Source organism: Branchiostoma floridae, chromosome 19 (genome assembly GCF_000003815.2).
Source record: "Branchiostoma floridae strain S238N-H82 chromosome 19, Bfl_VNyyK, whole genome shotgun sequence".
NCBI classification, from domain to species: domain Eukaryota; kingdom Metazoa; phylum Chordata; class Leptocardii; order Amphioxiformes; family Branchiostomatidae; genus Branchiostoma; species Branchiostoma floridae.
The window spans coordinates 5,971,557-5,992,246 of NC_049997.1; the positions used below are offsets into that span (position 1 = coordinate 5,971,557).

Sequence of the window (20,690 nt, forward strand, 5' to 3'; positions counted from 1 at the left end):
AGAAGTAGAGATTCAACTTTTCATCTATTCATTTATGCCACATGTCGTAATAAAACTCGCTTTTCAAGTCCATTGAGATAAAATACATGTACTGCATAATATGATAGCCTTGTGTATAGTGAATTACGTATATCAGAATATTTTGGATTTACAATCAGAAAGCCATAGCTCTGGACAAAATGGAAAAAAACTCGCTGGTCTGTATGAAATTGGAATTATACAATATACATGTAGGTTGACTAGTACAGATGCAATACAGTACAATATAGATCTAATGAACTCCCTGCCTGAAGTCTTATATAAGTTGCTGAGCCATTTCCAAGTGTGCCTAGCGTTCCTTCAAGTGCGGAGTAATGACTTGGAGAAGTTCCAAAGTGCAGTTCATCTGATTTAACCAAGTCATTACAGAGGAGATAATGAGCCCATGGATTAGGTACAACGCTGCGACACCGCGCCATCGCTACTCACCCAACCAGCAAATTCCATTCTCTCTCTGCGCGCTGTGTGCTACATGGTGATTAGTGAGAGTTTGGTACCAACACAGAAAGGTCTTAAAACGGACCGAAAAGGGCTTAAACAGTCTTACCTATTGTTATTGAGTGGTTAAAGGGGCTTAAACAGTCTTGTCCTGGTGTGCATTGTTTTTATGCAGATGCCAAGGGCTGAAAACCAAGTTCACACCTAGGTAACAAGGGACTTCACACATCAAGTAAACAAATCTGGTTCCATTCAATTTCTTCCATAGTCAGACCAGAAGTGAACAATACTAGTATCTTCATTCAGCCCCTTTAACCACCCAATAACAATAGTTAAGACTGTTTCAAGACCGTTTATGCCCTTTTCGGTCTGTTTCAAGACCTTTCTGTGTTGGTAGTGTGTATGTTTGTTTCGGTATGTATCCGCAGTTATGTAAAAATTACAGTCACTGTGGTTGCATGTACTGTAAGATGCTATCTGGAATGAGAGAAGACCTTTCAGGAGGAATCAACAAACAGATGTTCGTGGCTAAGTTCTCCTGGTACATTATAATTGAGAGTACACAAAGATTCAACATACTCTCTTAAAACAGGTCAGCAACACTCATTAACCAAGGTTTAATACCTAGACTTCATGACTTTATGACTTAGAGAGACAACTGACTCAAAAACAGAAATTTGCATTACTCAGCACCAAGAAAATACATCTGGTGAAACGATAGAGTCGTGTTATACAAGGACAAGAACAACAACAAAAGTGGTGTAATAAGGATAATTTAGAGAAGTATGGTTTGGCTAGAATCATTGGGGATGTCAGTTGAGAGGTAGGATTGATGACTCGTGGCTACATACGGCCTGAAACTTGCAAGTAAATTAATCTATTGATTAAGAATTACCCTACCTCATGGAAGATAAAACACATCTTATTTTAAGTGTTCATTTAACCATGACGAGAGAGAAAGAGAGAGAGAGAGACAGAGAGAGAGACAGACAGAGAGGGAGAGACAGAGAGAGAGACAGAGAGAGTCAGAGAAAGAGAGAGACAGAGAGAGAGACAGAGAGAGAGAGACAGAGAGAGTCAGGGACAGAGAGAGACAGAGAGAGGGAGAGAGAGAGAGAGAGAGAGAGAGAGAGAGAGAGAGATGCAACATTTCGAAGGCCTAAATGCCTGCAGCTACTGCGACTGTTTGTAACAGGCCATTAAAAGTAGAGAGTAGAGAGATAATGAAGTGATAGGTAATGAGTTGGCTTTCGCCCAGGAAACTTGGTACAGTATTGATGGGCCAATTCCAGCCCTTTCCCAGGGGAAAGTCTATTGATTGTCTGTGTGATTACTAATGACGAGAACTTTAGGACTAGCACAGGAAAAGGGGATTTTCTTAGCATGCAGTAGAATGTTTTCCTTTACTAAAAGAGTACTTCTTTGCCATTTTTAGTCCTTATCGTACATTTTTTGTTATTTCGGTTCTATCAAGAGGAACACCTTGTACAGATAATATGTAACTTGGTCTTTGTCCTACCCCAGTAAATTCCATAGACAGTGTAGATATACTCATACTGGGAATGATCCTTACTCTTTTGGTTAAGTGTTGTGGGTTCTTGAACTTGGCTCTCTTTAAACATGGAACCTTCAATCAAAAATGAGTATCTAACATCAGATTAGATGGGAATTATGCTAGTGGTGATTAAGAACTTAAGGATTATCACAGGAAAAGTAGATTCTCTTTAGTGTTATCATTTGCTCACTGAGTATTTCTTTACCCGGTATAGGAGAATTCTTTTCCACACACCACCAGTTTATATACTTTCTTTGCCTACATTTGATGTCTCTCAGACACCTTCCTCAGAGCTTCTTACTGGAGTTCTGCTGTATTCTTTTTATGGAGTTTCTGTGTTTGGGAAGTGCCACACCTCGAGCACGTTAAAGAACCCACCGCACTTTTCAAAAACAGTAGGGGTCCTTCCTGGTATGAGTGGATCGAGTAGTAAATCTGTCCAAACATGCAGCTTGTACTGTTCAGTACAAACCTGGTGTGTTACGCCACAAGGTGGTTGAATACTGGGTATGCAAAACACACAAACAAAAATAAACAAACAGATAAATTTTCTTGCAGAGAACAGAAAATCAGGTCTTGATTGCTACACCCAAACTGAACTCACATCAAATCAAGGTGCCCTCAAAAACTGTCTGGCTTGATTACTGTCTAAGCTGACATAATATGATATTTCTGTCATAATGGCTCAGGTTATTGATTATTTATGATTTATATTAGATCATAAAACCCCATGGTCACTAATGATAGGAATCGGCGTCAAAACAGATACAGATTAACGGCGTCAGTAACTCATTTTTCATCTTAATGATGTTATTACCATAAAATCTCTCGTTTTATTTATCATCGCGTTAATAGTTGATGAAACAAATAAATAATTATGTGCATGTTAATGATCTGCACGACATTTTGATAATGAGATGTGATGGGAGTTTTATTGTTGTGTCTTGCTGGTAAGAAATCTAGCATATCCAAATGTTTCTTCTTGTAAATAATATCACAATAAGTCTCAATTACCAAAAGATGAATTTCTTGATGTTTCTGACTCAGTGAGTAGAGATGCGGTCTCCTTACTAGTCTTTTTACCTGTTTGTTTCAGCTTAAATCTTTATCTAATATTCTTATGAAGCACAGATAAGCCTAGTGGACACCTGAGTGTCTTGCTGCATTCCCAAATGTTTCTTCGTGGAAATAATATCACAATAAGTCTCAATTACCAAAAGATGAATTTCTTGATGTTTCTGACTCAGTGAGTAGAGATGCTGTCTCCTTCCTTAGTCTTTTTACCTGTTTGTTTCAATTTGTTCAACTTAAATGTTCATCTAATATTCTTATAAAGCACAGATATTAGCCTAGTGGACACTTGAGGCTTTTCAAGTTGCCTGTCTTGCTGGTAAGAAATCCTAAGCATATCCAAATGCCTCTTTTTGGAAATGATATCACAATGTGTCTCAATTACCAAAATATTAATTTCATAAACATGTGTTAACATGTATATCAAGCTTGACTACAGCGTTGGTGTTTCATATCATCCATTTGTTTGAGCTTGTTTGACTTGAAATGTTTGTTTATTCATATTCAATGATAAGTGCAAGTAGACCTTTTGGACACTTTTCTCTAACATTTTTCAAGTTGCCGGCATATCTTGTTATACAATTGAGCAAGAAATTACTGCATGTATAGTGCACAGTAAATTTTTCCTGAAATTCACTACATTAAGTCAGAATTTGATACAGCTTGAAATTATTTTTCCCAGCCATATTCTGGGCTTTACCCTAAATTTTCTGGTTGCCATCTTGTTACAAAGTGACAATTGAGCTTGCCCCCCCCCCCAAGAAAATAAATCACATTTTTAATTTTTTCATTACAAGTTTATTTCAGGCTCTTGGCCCATCACATACAATAGATATACAACAATACACATACACATTTTGTACAATAAAAAAGTTGAATTAGCAAACAAGATTCACATAGTGTGTCCAGAATTTGCTATGGAAGAGGGCAACTGAGTGGTATAACAAGGAGATAATGTTGTTTTTAGATGTGGCGATGCGTTGTACAAATGCATGCGTTAGTTTACAGACAACATTGCATAATTCCCAATGATTTGTATCACTGCGAGTCACAATTGAACACAGAATCATTTTTCAGCCTGTTCTGTTCTAGGCAGTGCCCTAAATCTTGCTTGGTAGTTTGGCATTTATCATGAAAAGACACTATGACAGGATCGTTTGTCACTGTCGGTGGATGTTGTACATCTGCCAGTGTTGAAGATTTGCAGACATTGTTATCATATTTACTGTTAAATGCAGGCACAGGGTATTGCCAATATTCTCTGTATCAGAGCTCGAAATACTACCTGCATATGCAGGTTAGTGCAGGTAAAATTGGAGTCGTGCAGAACTTTATGAAAACAAAGCCAGAAGACCAGGCCATGCCCTGATGCACTCAGTTTTACGGAGTGAATTTTTCCTCCCAGTGCCCTCCGCTTTAGTGATGTCCGCTTGCTACATTTTCATTTTTAAAAAATCTGAGAACCTAGGAAATCAATTAGTGTGCCCTAAAACATTTTCTAAAGAGAGAAGGGGCGGGCCTGTTCAGGAAAAGAGATTATGGCTCATTGTATTGAGGGGAGGAGGACTCAATCCTGTACTAATTGGATTAAAATTGAAGCCTGATGTGATGAAGTGCAAGCTAATGGGAAGTCAGGTTACTGGTAATGCATACAAAAACCCATTGTTCTTGTATTCCTTTTTTTTTCCAAGGCCATATCATCAGTTTCTATTCTTGGTTCTGTGTTTTTCAGTTAAAAAAAAATTACATTAGCAAGAGGACAGGTACATGTTTCTGGCAAGAGCAGATTTTTTGTCTAGTAGCCTTAGAAAATATTGCCTGTTCCAAAATCATGTCTGCTAGGTGATACACTCACTGCAGCAGTACATTCAAAGAATTCTAAAGAATTTCCATCTCTTCAAAGACATGGAAAATGGTGTAGGATTTGTTATCACTACGCAACCACTGCCACCATACATACACATTTGTTACAGATACTCCAAATGCCTCTGGGCCATTCTGTAATCTGGCTTCAACAGGCGGAGTATCAACTTAGTTGCTTGGGGCGAGTTGAAAACTCTGGCCTTCGGTGAATGGTGAACATGTTTCCATCTGCATAGCAAAGGTGCCGGGGAAGGATAATGAAATAGGAATAGATTTTCTGATACATTGAAATAAGACAATGCGACAGTTGTCTTTCTGTATCTATATTATCAGTATATCTGTTCTACGGCATAACACATCAACTTCAGGTACATGTACTGTGTATGTATAATGGAATAGTCGCTGGTACATGGAAATAAGACCATGCGACAGTTAATGTCTTTCTGTATCTGTATCAATCTTAACTGCCCTTCGGCATAACACATAAACTTCATATTCTGTATAATGAAATAGTCACTGGTACATGGAAATAAGACCATGTGACAGTTGTTTTTCTGTATTCTGTATATTAGTAGAACTGCCCTTCGGCATAGCACACTAACTTATGTTTTTGTACAGCCGGAATAACAGTTCATCAACCCAACACATCGGCTTTGTGGGCACACGGCGTGGCAGCTGCTGGTTATGAACCACTAGTATCACCCAGCCTTAGCACATCTAACTGCATATTATTTATTAGCTACCAGAGGTAGTTGGTGTTGTTAAGATGAAATTAGGAGTTTTGAATTGCCCCAACAAACAGATTCCTTTAATTTTGTGGCAAAATGGACCATTATTTTGAGTATTGCCCAGTCACAAATTTTCAGACAATCAGGTTCAGGTTCAGGGATCTGGGCCAAACCTATATCTGAATTTTCTGTACAGGTACCCACCAATAGCTACAGCATAAACCTGGTCCTCTTGCTTGTTTGTCAAGTTAAGTACTATGTTTTCTTCCTAAAGCAGACATTCAAACAAAAAAATTAGATTTTTGTGACTTAAACATATATCAAGATAACATATTCATTTTTTTAGCCCTGTCATCTCAAGGAGTATTTTCCATGTAACTTGTTTCCCTGTTTTTTTCCCTTACTACAGCAAATATAGAGCCTTCCACTCAGTCCTTGTCCCTCGTACAGTTTGCGATGGATGCTCTGAGTATGAAGAAACCTGCCATAATGGCGAAAATAATCAAAAGCTAATTCCAAAGGGGGCATTACCGATAAGAAGAACTACCATTTTCCCTTGTCCTAACAGCTGGTGCCAAATTTACGGCTTTTAAGCTGACCTGACCCAGCTCTTACACCCCCCGTTCCAATCATTGTCCACGCGCGGGGCCGTTTCTTACAAAACGGACGCTTCCCTGACGCTAATATCTGACAAAATGACCGCACGCCGGCAAAATATGAGACAGAGTGTCCATTAGGATTTGAGGGATGACCAGAATGCAGGAGATGCTGTGGCATGACAGACGGCTGAGCTACAGAGAGGTTGACAGCACTCATACATTTTGACGCTGCTCGGAAGTGATCTAAAGAAGCTCCTAGGTTTGTGCCAAATGAGCGTCCTGTTTGGAGAAATCCTGCTATAAATATCTGCAAAGATTGTGTCTCAGTCTGATGTTGGGACGTTTTTGTCATTACCCTTCAAAGCCTAAGTCAGACATATGCTTTTGCTTGTGTGTGTTGCAATGAATTGTACTTCAATGATAGATTCTTCTTTTGTGTCCTGCTTTAACTTTAACATCAGACATACTGTGGTCAGCGCACTCATACTGACAGCAACTTTACAAATTGAATTGGAATGAGGATATTCTTTTTTACTAGCAAAGTAGCTATTTTTTGCAAAGTATGATAAACTGTTGACCTGGCTTAAAGGTCCTATTCTCATGGCTGCAACCCTTTCTGCAAAGCTGCAGACGCATTTGTGTTAAATGAGAGTCCTGTTCAGAGAAATCCTGCCATAAATATCTGCAAAGATTGTGTCTCAGTCTGATGTTGGGACGTTTTTGTCATTAGCCCTCAAAGCCTGAGTCAGACATATGCTTTTGCTTGACTGTGTGCTGCAATGAATTTTGATAGATTCTTCTTCTTTTGTGTCCTGCTTTAACTTTAACGTCAGACATACTGTGGTCAGGGCACTCTGTAATACTATAAGATTGGTTTATTGGTTCAGTCAGTGAACAATAAAATACATCGCAGCTACTTCTACACAGTAGAAGAGGCTGAATTGCGCATTTTAGACATTGTACTTCATACATGTGTAAAATCTATGAAAATATACAATTACAAGAAGTCTTATTATAAGAATAGAGCAAAAGGAAACAAAACAACTTGTTATACAAGGTATAAATGAAGACTGTGGAGGTGCTGTGAAATCCAACTACTGACAGCAACTTTACAAATTGAATTGTAATGAGGATATTCTCTTTTACTAGCAAAGTAGCTTTTTTTTTGCAAAGTATGATAAACTGTTGACCATGGCTTAAAGGTCCTGTTCTCATGGCTGCAACCCTTTTGGCAAAGCAGAGTCATTTGTGTTTTATGAGAGTTCTGTTTGAGGAAATCCTGAGAAAATCCTGCTATAAATTTCTGTGAAGGTAAACTCTATGATGTTGGGACATTGTTGTCATTAGCCTTAAGACCCTGTGTCTGCTTTTGCTTGTTGTAATTGTAGTGACTTGTACTTGAGATATCCATCTTTTGTGTTCTTCTTTAACTTCATATCCTCACAAATAGTAGTTAGGGTTGATAATCCCTTATTTTTTTTAAAAATTCTGCAAGAGGAAAATGAAATGGGGAAATCTGTTGAGAATTGTCATTTGTACAAATTGAATTAACAGTTGACCAGGATTTGAAATCTTGTTCTTAAGGCTGCAAATCTTTCCAGCAAAGCAAAGCAAAGTCATTTGTTAAATGAGAGCTCTGTTGGGGGAAATCCTGCTATAAATTTTTGTGAAGGTTAAGTCATTGATGTTGGCCCATTGTTGTCATTAGCCTTAAGACCCTGTGTTTGACATATGCTTCTGATAAATTCTAGTGATTTGTACTTGAGATATCCATCTTTGTGTTTTTCTTTAACCTTACATCCTCACACACTGCAGTTAGGGTTGATAATTCCTCATTTCTTAGGAACTTTGCAATTAAAAATGAAAATCTCTTAAGGATAACGTTACCTCTTCTTGAGAAGAAGAGTAAACAGTGGACCAATTGGCTTAAAGCTTCAGTTTGTATGGTGGCAACTCTTTAGAGCAAAGCAGAGTGTGTTAAATGAGAGTCCTGCATTGTGAGAAATCCTGCTATAGATTTCTCTGAAGGTTTGGTCTGTGATGTTTGGTCAATTTTACCATTACCCTAGCTGCCCTAAGTCTGACACATGCTTTTGTCTGACTGTGTGTTGTAGGAACATGTACTTTAGATATCCCTCTCGTTTATTATTCTTTTAGGTTGTGTGTTATGTGACACTGATTTCTAGAGATGGTATTTATTATCACTCCAAACTTTGCACATAGAAATGAGAATGGGAAATTGCCTCGGAAGTGCCTGTAGCTCTTTTTCCTTTTTAAAACTTGATAGAAACTGTCTTGCCTACATAATAATCTAAAAAGATGTAATAAAAACAAAACTTTTCCTTCAATCTATCTTCTGCAGGGCAGAGTTCTGGAGTCAGTCCTGAGATCTCACTCTGAAGAACAGCTTTGCAAGGTACGCTGTTTATTTGTTGGATTGTATAAGAGGAATAGTAATACAATGTTTAATGTGATTTCATGAAACTATTGTACATAACTTATGTCACTATCGTAAGTCATAGTAACAAACTAAAAGCTTTCAAAATTTCCTAATGGAATATTCCTTACACAGAATATCTCTTTTAGTTCCTAAGATGTTTTATGTTAAGATCATATAAACTAAGCTTTTCAATCCATCACAACACTAGACTTGATTTTGCAGTGAGATTAAATTTCACATCATGTTTATTTTAATTTTATTCACATTCATTTTTTGAGCATGGGAAAAGAAGCTCACAATGAGCTTATGGGGTCTTCTGCTCTGTATATTACATACAATGACAATCAAAAGTAGCAAAATTGAGATTATAGCAAAATGTATAACTTAAGATGACATGAACATAAACTAAGTCATTTTGCAACATAAGAATAACAAGAATACTAACAACAAATACGGGCTAGAGTGCATACAAGGCTGGCATTACCAATCAAATCAGATTATTAAGTAAATTATGTTTTGCAACGTTGATTCAAGCACGCATGTATAAAATCGTCTACGCTGCAAACATTTTATTACCCCCAATGTTGTTCAGCAGACTGCTGTGATGGCAGTCCTGCCCTGCTGATGAATTAAAAACTGAACCAGATTGCTCCAGAATGGGGTTAAGTCGTGGGTTTTTGCCATTAAGAACCCGCATTACAGTTTGATTTACTCTAACCCTCTCCCCACCTCAATGTAGCGGAGGGGAGGTTTTAAACTAGGAACACTATTGCACCGCCATAAAAGTATATTAACACCCAGCCTTGTGGTCATTACGGCAAACTAACCTGTCGTTATTCGGAAAATTATTGACGATTTTGAGGGCCGTCGATGTCCCGGAGTCCGTTAAGGTGTCAGATTTTGGTGCTGTTAACGAGATTATGTCGCCTATGGTGGCGTGAACTTGCCCAAAAATGTTGTTACTGCACTGGAAAAGACAATTGGAAGGATGGGGTTATTAGTATTTATGTTTAAATCTCTGCAAATCCTGTCAAAAAGGCGAAGTAATCTGCATTTATGGCCTGTATGATGGAAGTGTTATAGGGGGGGAGTGAGGAATGGTCTTGTTCTCGAGGGAAATTGTTCATTTTATGGCTGAGGATGTGAAAGGTATGCCTACAGCTAAATGTGTGCAAATATTAGGACACGTCATACCACTTCTACTACTACGTACTACTACTACTACTACTGCTACTACTACTAACAGTAACTACTTCTACAGTCTATCTATTTTCTAATATGCGTTTATCATACTGGGCCATATTGAAAATTTGAAAAATTTTCTCTAAACTGAATAGGCCACCCAGGCGTTTGAAAACAAACAAACAAGCAAACAAACAAACAAACAAACAAACAGTCATATCTGATGCAGAAGCTGGTGTATTACAAATACAGAGTGTGAGAATCTGATACGAATACAGAAACAGTCCAGGTTGTGTGATGCTGTTTCTTTGTTCATACATTCTAGCAATCTTATCAGCGCGTTTATCTCATTTGTTTGTTTGTTTGTTTGTTTGTCTCATTAGACAAGATCCCATCAAGAGTTTGCACATTATTATCACTCAAAACACTATATGACTCTCATTCAAACAGCTGGAGGCAAATTCCCAGTACAATGAATCAGTAAATAGCGCCTGTCACAACCAGTGGAAGACTAGCTCTCCAGTAACCTAAAACTGGCTTTTTGTCCTTTTCACTATAAAATTATAGGTACAAATGGGTAGGGTTTGATGTACTGACTACAGGACGCAGATTGAACATAACTCCGGAAGATTATGTTGATTGGCCGACTACATACAGATGTGGCTCCATCTGTTAGGCGCAAATTACTCCCTGCGGTGCAATTTTTCCCGGAATTTGTCTTCCTAAATAAGTCCAGACTTCAGCAAGTTCCAGGAACTTCATTATGAACATGGGAAACTTAAGCTTAACTCACACAACAGAATACCAGCCTGGGAAAGGCAGAGCATCTCATGCAATGAGTTTGATACGTCAACAGGCTTTTAGCTAGGATTTTATTATAGGGAGTCCAAATTTATTCAATGTTGAGTTGCGGTAAGTGACTATTGCAGGGGGTTCCCGGGCCATCCACCTTCCATGGTGCAGAGTTTTTGATGATTTAAGTTAAAATACTGCATTCTAAGGTATCATAGGATGCTCTGCAAGAAGAGGTTGGTGGGAAAAATCGTGATGTTTTCCTTTCATATTTTTTTTTTCGTCTGTGGGAAGGCCAGTCGAAAAAAAAAATATGAAAGGAAAACATCACAATTTTTCCAACCAACCTCTGCTTGGAGAGTAATCATAAGAGCAGGGGTCTAGCCAGCATCCGTTTTTCCGTCAATTGACGGAAATTTCCTGCGTCTGAAGGAAAAATTTTAAAACCAATCCGTCAACCTTGACGGACAAAAATTCTTGGTGGAAGCTACAAGCGGCTTGGGTACGCCGTCCACGGCCGTAAAAGCCACACACTGTTTGTTTTGCTATTGTTTATATATATATATATAATATGATTGTTGACAATGTGTGTCGGCGCCCTTTCGCATACGCTAATCTCATTAAAACCCGTTTTTCAAGGTCACAGTTCAGTCCTTCTAATTAATTTTCGCGGTTTTCGCGACGATTGTAATTAGCTGACGGAAAAAAATTTCGAGCTGGCTAAAGCCCTGCATAAGAGGCAGAAATATATGTACAGAGGTCACAGTAGAAGACTATGACCACAGATGACCTGGTAGGATCCCTGGTCAATCAGAATTTCATGCTTTCAGAGGATTTTCTCCCCAGTGTTAGGACGTCCAGTGTGTCAGATTTCTTGTTATTCTAAGAAAAGCGTGTCCAGATGACGCCTTGATGCGTGCCTGACTAAAAGCCTGTGTACATCGATGAAGGTTAGACATCTAGGTAATGATAATACATGTAACGCTGGTTCACCTTTATCCGAGGGTAACCTATATTCGTTGTTTGTAAGAAAAAACGTATTTAGGGATATGAAGTCGACAGACGGTGGTTTCAAATCAGAACATTTTGAAAATACTGCAAATTTGAAACCACTGTTCGCAGACTTAATACTTCTAAGTGTGCTGTTTTTAAAGACAACGGATAAAGTTCACCCCACGGATAAAGGTGAACTAGCGTTATATGCCAAATAGCAGTTACTCAAGCAATGACTACTAAACCATAACCAGTTGCATTGAGTAACTGCTATTTGGCCAATGAGTTTGATATGATTTTCAAATCATCTTTTAACTAGAAAAAAAAACATTTTCTTCCGAGTAAATACAGCATATTTCAGCCATACCCTTTCCCATGCAACATTGAGATGTTTACTTACCTTAAAGTCAACAACCAACCAGAGAAGACATTCTAACACAGAGAGAAGAAACAATCTGATCTTGTTTCCAAAGATGTGTTATCCTCCCATAAACCAAGAGAAGTGTTATCAACCTTTTAGTCAACAGATAAGACAGACATTCTAACACAGAGAGAGGAAATAGATCTGATCTCCAAAGATGTGTTATCCTAGCTCCCCTTAACTGACACAATTGTATAACCGATGTTATCCGCTCTAAAGTCAACAGCCCACTAGATAAGACAGTCTAACTCTGAGAGAAGATCTGATCTTGTTTTTCTCATTTCTGAAGATATGTTATTCTCCCATAAACTGACAAAAGTGTAACCAATGTTATCAACCTTTTAGTCAACAGATAAGACAGACAATCTAACACAGAGAGAGGAAAAAATCTGATCTAACTTGTTTCCAAAGATGTGTTATCCTCCCATAAACCAAGAGAAGTGTTATCAACCTTTTAGTCAACAGATAAGACAGACAATCTAACACAGAGAGAGGAAAAAATCTGATCTAACTTGTTTCCAAAGATGTGTTATCCTCCCATAAACCAAGAGAAGTGTTATCAACCTTTTAGTCAACAGATAAGACAGACATTATAACACAGAGAGAGAAAACAGATCTGATCTTCTTTCCAAAGATGTGTTATTCTCCCGTGAACCGACACGATTGTATAACTGATGTTATCCGCTCTGAAGTCAACAGCCCACTAGATAAGACATTCTGACTCTGAGAGAAGAAACAATCTGACTTGTTTATCTTCTTTCCAAAGATGTGTTATCCTCCTGTGAACTGACACAATTGTATAACCAATGTTATCCGCTCTAAAGTCAAGAGCCCACTAGATAAGACAGTCTAACTCTGAGAGAAGATCTGATCTTGTTTTTCTCATTTCTGAAGATATGTTATTCTCCCATAAACTGACAAAAGTGTAACCAATGTTATCAACCTTTTAGTCAACAGATAAGACAGACAATCTAACACAGAGAGAGGAAAAAATCTGATCTAACTTGTTTCCAAAGATGTGTTATCCTCCCATAAACCAAGAGAAGTGTTATCAACCTTTTAGTCAACAGATAAGACAGACAATCTAACACAGAGAGAGGAAAAAATCTGATCTAACTTGTTTCCAAAGATGTGTTATCCTCCCATAAACCAAGAGAAGTGTTATCAACCTTTTAGTCAACAGATAAGACAGACATTCTAACACAGAGAGAGGAAACAGATCTTTCCAAAGATGTGTGAACCGACACGATTGTATAACTGATGTTATCCGCTCTAAAGTCAACAGCCCACTAGATAAGACATTCTGACTCTGAGAGAAGAAACAATCTGATCTTGTTTATTTTCTTTCCAAAGATGTGTTATCCTCCCGTGAACTGACACGATTGTATAACCGATGTTGTCCGCTCTGAAGTCAACAGCCCACTAGATAAGACATTCTGCCTCTGAGAGAAGAAACAATCTGATCTTGTTTATTTTCTTTCCAAAGATGTGTTATCCTTCCATGAACCGACAAAAGTGTAAGCGATGTTATCAACTTTTTAGTCAACAAATAAGACAGACATTCTAACACAGACTGAGAGAGGAAACAGATCTGATCTTCTTTCCAAAGATGTGTTATCCTCCCGTGAACTGACACGATTGTATAACTGATGTTATCTGCTCTGAAGTCAACAGCCCACTAGATAAGACAGTCTAACTCTGAGAGAAGAAACAATCTGATCTTGTTTATTTTCTTTCCAAAGATGTGCTATCCGCCCATGAACCAACACGATTGTATAACCGATGTTACCCACCCTAAAGTCAACTACTCACCATGCAGATAAGATGTTCTGCCATGCAGGCAGTGGAAACAGATGGGTTTGCTCACTGCGTTACCGCCGGTGCGAGTCCATCATTTACGTGATAATTCCTCCCATTAGGATCGTAACTATCACAAATGGAGGTGGCGATGTGTTTACAGAGCGCTTAGTGATGGTTTTCGGGAATTTAAAGCAGGTATTAATGTAGGGGCAGCGGCCTCGGTCCCACAGGGGCTGTAAATGCAATGGTAGGAGCATGAGTCAGCTGGGCCGCTTTCTACGGGAAATTAATTTGAAAAGTGTTTTACTCTTGTGCCAGGAAATTGATATGTTGTTTGTAAATATGCTTTTTAGTTTTGTTTTTATTTTGATGATTTGAAATTTCTATGATAATGTTATTCAAAGCATGCGTCATGTTTGTTAAGATATTGTTGATCATTTTAAGCTTCTTTTGCTGGCAAATAAATTTGCAAAGTCTTGTATTCTTCTGCTTTGAAATCTATATCTTTTCAGTGTTTTTATTGTTGCTGTGATGCAAAAATTATTTCTTTAGAAATTGTAAATTGCACCAATCCAGATGGCCTTTCTAGGAGTGATCCAGGTTCTCCCATTTTCTAACTAGTAGGAACCAAAAGTCTCATCTGTGAGGTTGATACTAGTTGAGCTACAGGGATATCCCTATTTGCTTGATATTACTGTACAAATAGAGAGTCTTCTTTCTTCAATATGTAGTGTGCAGCAACTGTTCAGATGATGGTTATATATTCATGAATATCATGAATATGTGTCGGGAGTTGTTACATCTGATCAGATGTAACAACTCCCATGTAACAACCCCCACAATGCTGAAATAGGTAAATATGTAAAAGACTGCTTTGTCATAAGAAAACCCATAATTAGCCCCACTCGATTGTAATACAATATCAATGATTTAGGCTAGCTCTTAGTCTTCTACAAATTAGGATGTCAATTTTCATTCTATATTCATAATCTGCATATCTACTATGTTTAATACTTGTTTTTGTATTTAGGATGATAAGTCTGTTTTTTCTTTTTTCTTTGCCATACATTGTACCATGTACGATCGTTGCGCAGTTAAGTTCTACTAGTATATGTTATTGAAAAATATGGTGCTGACCTCAGTGCTGAAATGACGGTTGCTTTACTATCAATTTAAAGAGTTCCTACACATGTGCTTACATTTTTTAATACTAGTTGAGATTTACCACACCAGTGGAATGCTTGACATAGCAAGTGATAACCACCTTTACAAGATGTCAACACCCATACAAAGTTGCAATGTTTGCTGTTCTGGACATTGCCAAGTGAATGTCTCAATCCGGCAAGCACATGCCCAACCTCACTATTCCGATCGAGCAAGTAAGAGTTTTTCCATTGGTGAGATTTTTGTATACAATGTACTTGTTATTTTCACAGTCATGGCAACAAGCATTGGGCAATACAGAAAAACAGAGCCAACAGTGAAAAGCTTTCCATCTCTAGAAGTGAAAATACGTTTAGAAAAATCTAGTTTCTGGGCAAGTGAAAATTTTGTTTGGGGAAGTAAATTTCTGATTATATATGGTTTGTAGACAACTTGTCCAACCCTTCAAGTTCAACACCAGGGCCACATTTTCCCTGTAATACTGACTTTTCAAAATCATACATTCATCACATTATCCTCAATCACTTACTGTAATTATTTGGAAGGCTTTACTTTGCTCAAAGGTAGATGACTCACACAGTCTATTGTTGCAGGTGGAGGGAGATGGCTGAAATTTGCTGTATTTGCTCACAAGCAAATGTCGGCCTTTCTAGTGCACTTGCTATTTTCATAGTAATGGCATCAAGCACTGGGCAACACAGAGCCCATAGTAAAAAAAGTTCCATTGCCAAAGTGAAAATACAGAGACAGAATTAAATTATTTAGAATTTGGGGAAGTGAAAAGTTGGTTAAACTTTGTGCATTAGTAGATTTTGTTTGACATTGTACATTTTTGTGTACTTGCCCAATAGTGAATTTTAGAAACCCTGTCCAACCTTACAAGTTCAACACCAGTGCAACATTTTTCCTGTGATGCTGACTTTTTCAAATCATACATGCATCCCGTTACCCTCAATCACCCACTGTAATTATCTGGAAGGCTTTACTTTGTTCAGAGGCGAACGGCTCACACTTGGGACCCTCCTCTTTCTTTGTAAATTGATTTACGGCATCCCGTAATTGACTAAAGGAAAAATCAATCAAGGCCTTCCTTAGGTTTGGAATCTCTCGCACGAGATTAAGCCATAATTTTGGAATCAGTGGAATTGAAATTGATTACTTGATCCAATTAAGCCGGACGTATGAGAAGGTAAACCTTTCAATTAGTCTTCCTGTACATACTCAGAAACGTTTCTTACTGTGGTAAGAGAAAAGAGGATGGAGAGAGTATATTGAGATATTTCTAGATACATTTTTTGCATTTGAAAGCATTTTGTGTAATATGTGTTTTGCTGTCACTTGTCATTTCTGTGAAACTTTTAGAGACTTTGATTATGTAACTCATGTTCATGTCTTTCAAGACTATAAGTTAAATATTGTTATGGATAGATTGATTGGGACTTACCACAATTTTAAGTGTTAGTTAGTTAAAGTTAGGTCTATCCATAATGTTATTCACCTGAATGCAGATAGGACGTAAAATGGATGTCTGGGGAGAGCCATACACAAGGCACGTTAAAGAACCCCCACACCTGCGATGGTGCGGTGTGCGATGGTGCAGAATCCTTCTGTCTAGAATTGGTGATTCTCTACAAATCACCCGGACTCCAGGAAGAATAGTGACATATCAGTCACTAATGGAGATCTGTATTACCAAACCAAACCAAACCACCACACTTATCGGAAAGAGTAGAAGATCTTGTTCCCAGTGTGAGTGGATCAAATCATTTCAGCTAGACGGTGTAGGAAATTTTCCCGAGCAGCCTACGTAACCCATGCTGCTTTGCCTATTCAGTCAGTGAAGTCAAGCTCGCTTAAGCTTGATGTTTCTGACTTAGGGAGAAGATCTAGAGATGCTGCAACAGTTATTGCTGTAAGCCTTGGTGCATCTTCATTATGTTAACATCATTTCAGACCCCACAAATTGAAAAAAAAAACTGCTTGCTAGAAAACAGTTTGCCTTTTATAAGTCTTGGGATCCGTTTTAGTAATGACGTATTTACATGTAATGTTCTGTGCTTCACTGACTGACTCCAACACTCATTTTCATCAGAAGTTTGTGTCATGCTCGTTGCCTTGCATATCTTTTAAGTTGAAAATGACAAGACTGCTGAGATGGGTGGTGGGTTTCATTACCTATGGGTAATGAGGCGTGTGTGCCTTGCTAACGTTAGCATCTGACAATGACTTGATGCGATGTGCAAGCTCCATAGAGATATGCTGTTAGTTCTCAAGGGCTTTCATAACATTACATCTGAGGGAGTTTTGATATTCAGAAGTTCTCTTAGCTACTGTTGGGCAACAATTTGAAGCGAAAAGAGAATTGTGTAACACGTTTGATGAAGGTTAGAAATCCAGGTAATAAAATACACCAAAAAGAAGTTTCGAAAGCAACTGGATATGATTTGGGAAATGGTCAGAATTGTGTAACAGTTTCCTTGTTTCACCATCATTATCATTTTGCAGTTGGCAAAATCTTGTTTCTTTGAAATTCATCATCAGAATTCATTGTTGTTGAACAGGATAAACCAAATCCTTGAAAAATCATATTATTAAATATTTCTGGTTGGCAAATCTTTTTCTAGTGTTTTTTTTTAGTTGGAAGGGGGTTACAGAACGTTTTAATGTTGTCAGCAGGATAAACCGCATTACTACCTGATTATCACCATTATGTTAAGCAAGTAAGAAAGCAAGCCTTAGGATTATTTATAGCCAGATGTTTTTTTGTTTTGTTTTTCTCTCCAAACACAGACAGTCATTTCCAATGGCTTTATTCCCCAACCAAAACTTGTTAAGTCTCTTCAGCATAATGATGAGTGAAACCTATACTTTGCCCTGTAGTAATCACAGCTCTTAAATGCTACTCCAAGCAATATTGGATTCCTAAACGCACATCTCGTACAATCATTTTGCACCACTTATTCCCGAAAAGGTATACTTGAAGGTTTCATTTCCGTTAAACTCCCGGGAAGCCAGGTAATAACACAGAAGGACTTGATGCTGAGAGTGCTAATTGTTATGTTGAGAGCCTTGGAAGGGAGTCAGATGTTCTACAATGATAACTTGAGAGGTAGAAAAACAGAAATCTCACTGTTTCAATATCATTGAGTGGAACTTGCTGCCAACAACTGCAGTAGATGATAGCTTTAAACAATGTTTGCAGCAAGATGACAGTGCAAAGGATAGGTGTTACTGGTATATGGAGTTCAGTGTAACCTACCAGCTGCATGCTACTTCCGAATGTTTCAATTGGCATCTGTCACAGTCTTTTTTAGTGTCACAAGTCAGAACTTGGGAGCATGTTATACTGGTTCATAAAATTAAATAGAATAAAATGTTTGAATATTAAGAAGACAAGTCATCAACTGTTATGGCTGAATGTCACTGAAATCATGTTGAAACATTCCTATGGTGTGACAACTGTCCCATTTCATAGTTCAAGGCAAAGCCACACTTTCAGACACCTTAAGGCAAAAAGACAAATTATTTGAATTGTTTAACATTTAACATTTTAAGAGAACTCAATTTCAACAACTGGACAAACTTGGAGAACAAGTCCATACTAGTATTAAATTCCCACGTATACCTTGGACCTAAAAAGGATGAAATCAATATATACTGAAGGTGGACTTACTTGTGTCAGCAGATGGGGAGTTACTCCAGGAGTAAGTCCACCCCTTTTTGCCATGTTTGAGAACTGTTGGTGATAGTTTTGGTGGACTATCGTCCAGAGTAAGGCCTTAACACCAATTTAGGCAGTAACTTGATATTCAGTCCTCCCTGCATGAGTAAGTCAATTTTGTGAAAAGAGGACTATAGTCCATGGTAAGTCGTTCATAAGTCCACAGTTTGCAATTAAACAATGCTAGGGCAAGATGTGTGTAAAGGATATATGTGTTATAGGTACATATAGTTTAGTGTAATGCATGGCTGAACATTTGAAGTCAGTGAATCATAATGTTCCTATATATAATAGTGAGACAAATTTCCCCTTTCATAGTTCAAGGCAAAGCCACACTTCCAGACACTGCCCATTATTTCTGCTTCTCCAGACAGTGGAGGACAGTAGGAGGACATTTGACACCCTCTGAGCGTGCAGAAAACTCGCAGGGTCCAATCTGGAACTAAATTTGAGGAATCGTCTCTTGAGAAAAGCGACCCGCGTTGGGGAGACCCCGTTCACAGGTCACCGGGGGAACACAATCCTCCGGCAATTTCAATTTCATGCCAACGCGGCCTGTTGTAGAAGTATTCCCAAGGTTGGCGAGGATTTGGTCGCGACTTTTGTATCGGGCTTCCGGTTCGACGAGCCCTGAGACACCTCGCCGGGCCCGTAATAGAGAGTGATGCGTGTGTGTGATGGAAGGGATAGAGGGGGAAATTTGAACTGGCAGAGGCAAAACTGCGCTGATTGTGTGGCCCTGAGGTGCACTGGTGCACCTGCTGACCATGAAATGTGGTATAAAGGCTGTTGTGACCTGATTGTGCACGTATAGACATGCCTCATCCTTTGTAAATTTGTGTGTTTGAAAGTCAGTCAGTGAAACAAACGTGAACATGCGTCTTGCGTTGGATGTGAAATTGTAACTTTCAACACAAATAACTTTAACATAAATCAGAAAGGGTGTTTTGACACCATTGTAGACATGGTTCTTCCTTTGTACATTTGTGTTTGAAAGTCAGTCAGTGAAACAAATATGAACATACATTTTAAGTTGGATTTGAAATTACAACTTTTCAACACAAAGAAGTTTATTTGACATTATAATCAAATTTTCAAAAAGGGTGTTTTGACACCATTGTAGACATGGTTTGTGTGTTTGAAAGTCAGTCAATGAAGCTAAATGTGAAGTTCATTTTGAGTTGGATTTGAAATTGTAACCTTCAACTCAAAAAACTTTGACATTATAATCAAATTTTTAAAAAAGGGTGTTTTGACCTGATTGTTTACATGCTTCATGTGTTTAAAAGTCATGAACATACATGTCATTTAAAATTGTACTTTCAACACACAAAGAACTTCTGCCAAAGTTTGGGAAAGGCACTTAACACAACGTTCCTCACTTAACTCAGGTGTAAATGAGTACCTAGCTATGGCTAGTGGCAGTGACAGGCCTTTGTGGCAGTTGCAGACCTTAGGGGCATGATGCACCCGCTATACACGAGTCAGGGGTAGGAGAAGTCGGCCTTACATCTTTGGTCGGTAGTCCTCCTGGGAGACGGAAACTCCAAATAACCTGTATCTGCTGGGACTGTCACGTCTTGCACGTGGCATGCAGTTCTTGTCCCTATGGGACTTAGTGTACCAGTAGAGTAGAGGGTGGAGAAAGAGGTACACACCCCTCCTTCACCTTAGAACGTCATGTGTAGGCTAACCTCGTCTGCCCACCATTGTCTGGGGAGACAGATGGATGCCAACCAACCAACCAACCAAACTGTTCCAGACAATAGTCTGGAGGAAGAGTCTACCTCGCGATGATTAAGTTCTTGTCCCTGTGGGACTTAGTGTACCAGTAGAATAGAGGGTGGAGAAAGAGGTACACACCCCTCCTTCACCTTAAAAAGT

At 38.4% G+C, this 20,690-nt stretch overlaps 1 long non-coding RNA gene across 1 annotated transcript in view; it reads left to right on the forward strand.

Annotated features, from left to right (window-relative positions):
- Positions 1 to 20,690, forward strand: part of LOC118406855 — a 64,421-nt gene that overhangs the window by 16,083 nt on the left and 27,648 nt on the right. The window contains exon 2 of the long non-coding RNA XR_004830092.1: positions 8,656 to 8,709. This is a non-coding gene — a long non-coding RNA (uncharacterized LOC118406855). The remainder of the gene's footprint in view (positions 1 to 8,655; positions 8,710 to 20,690) is intronic.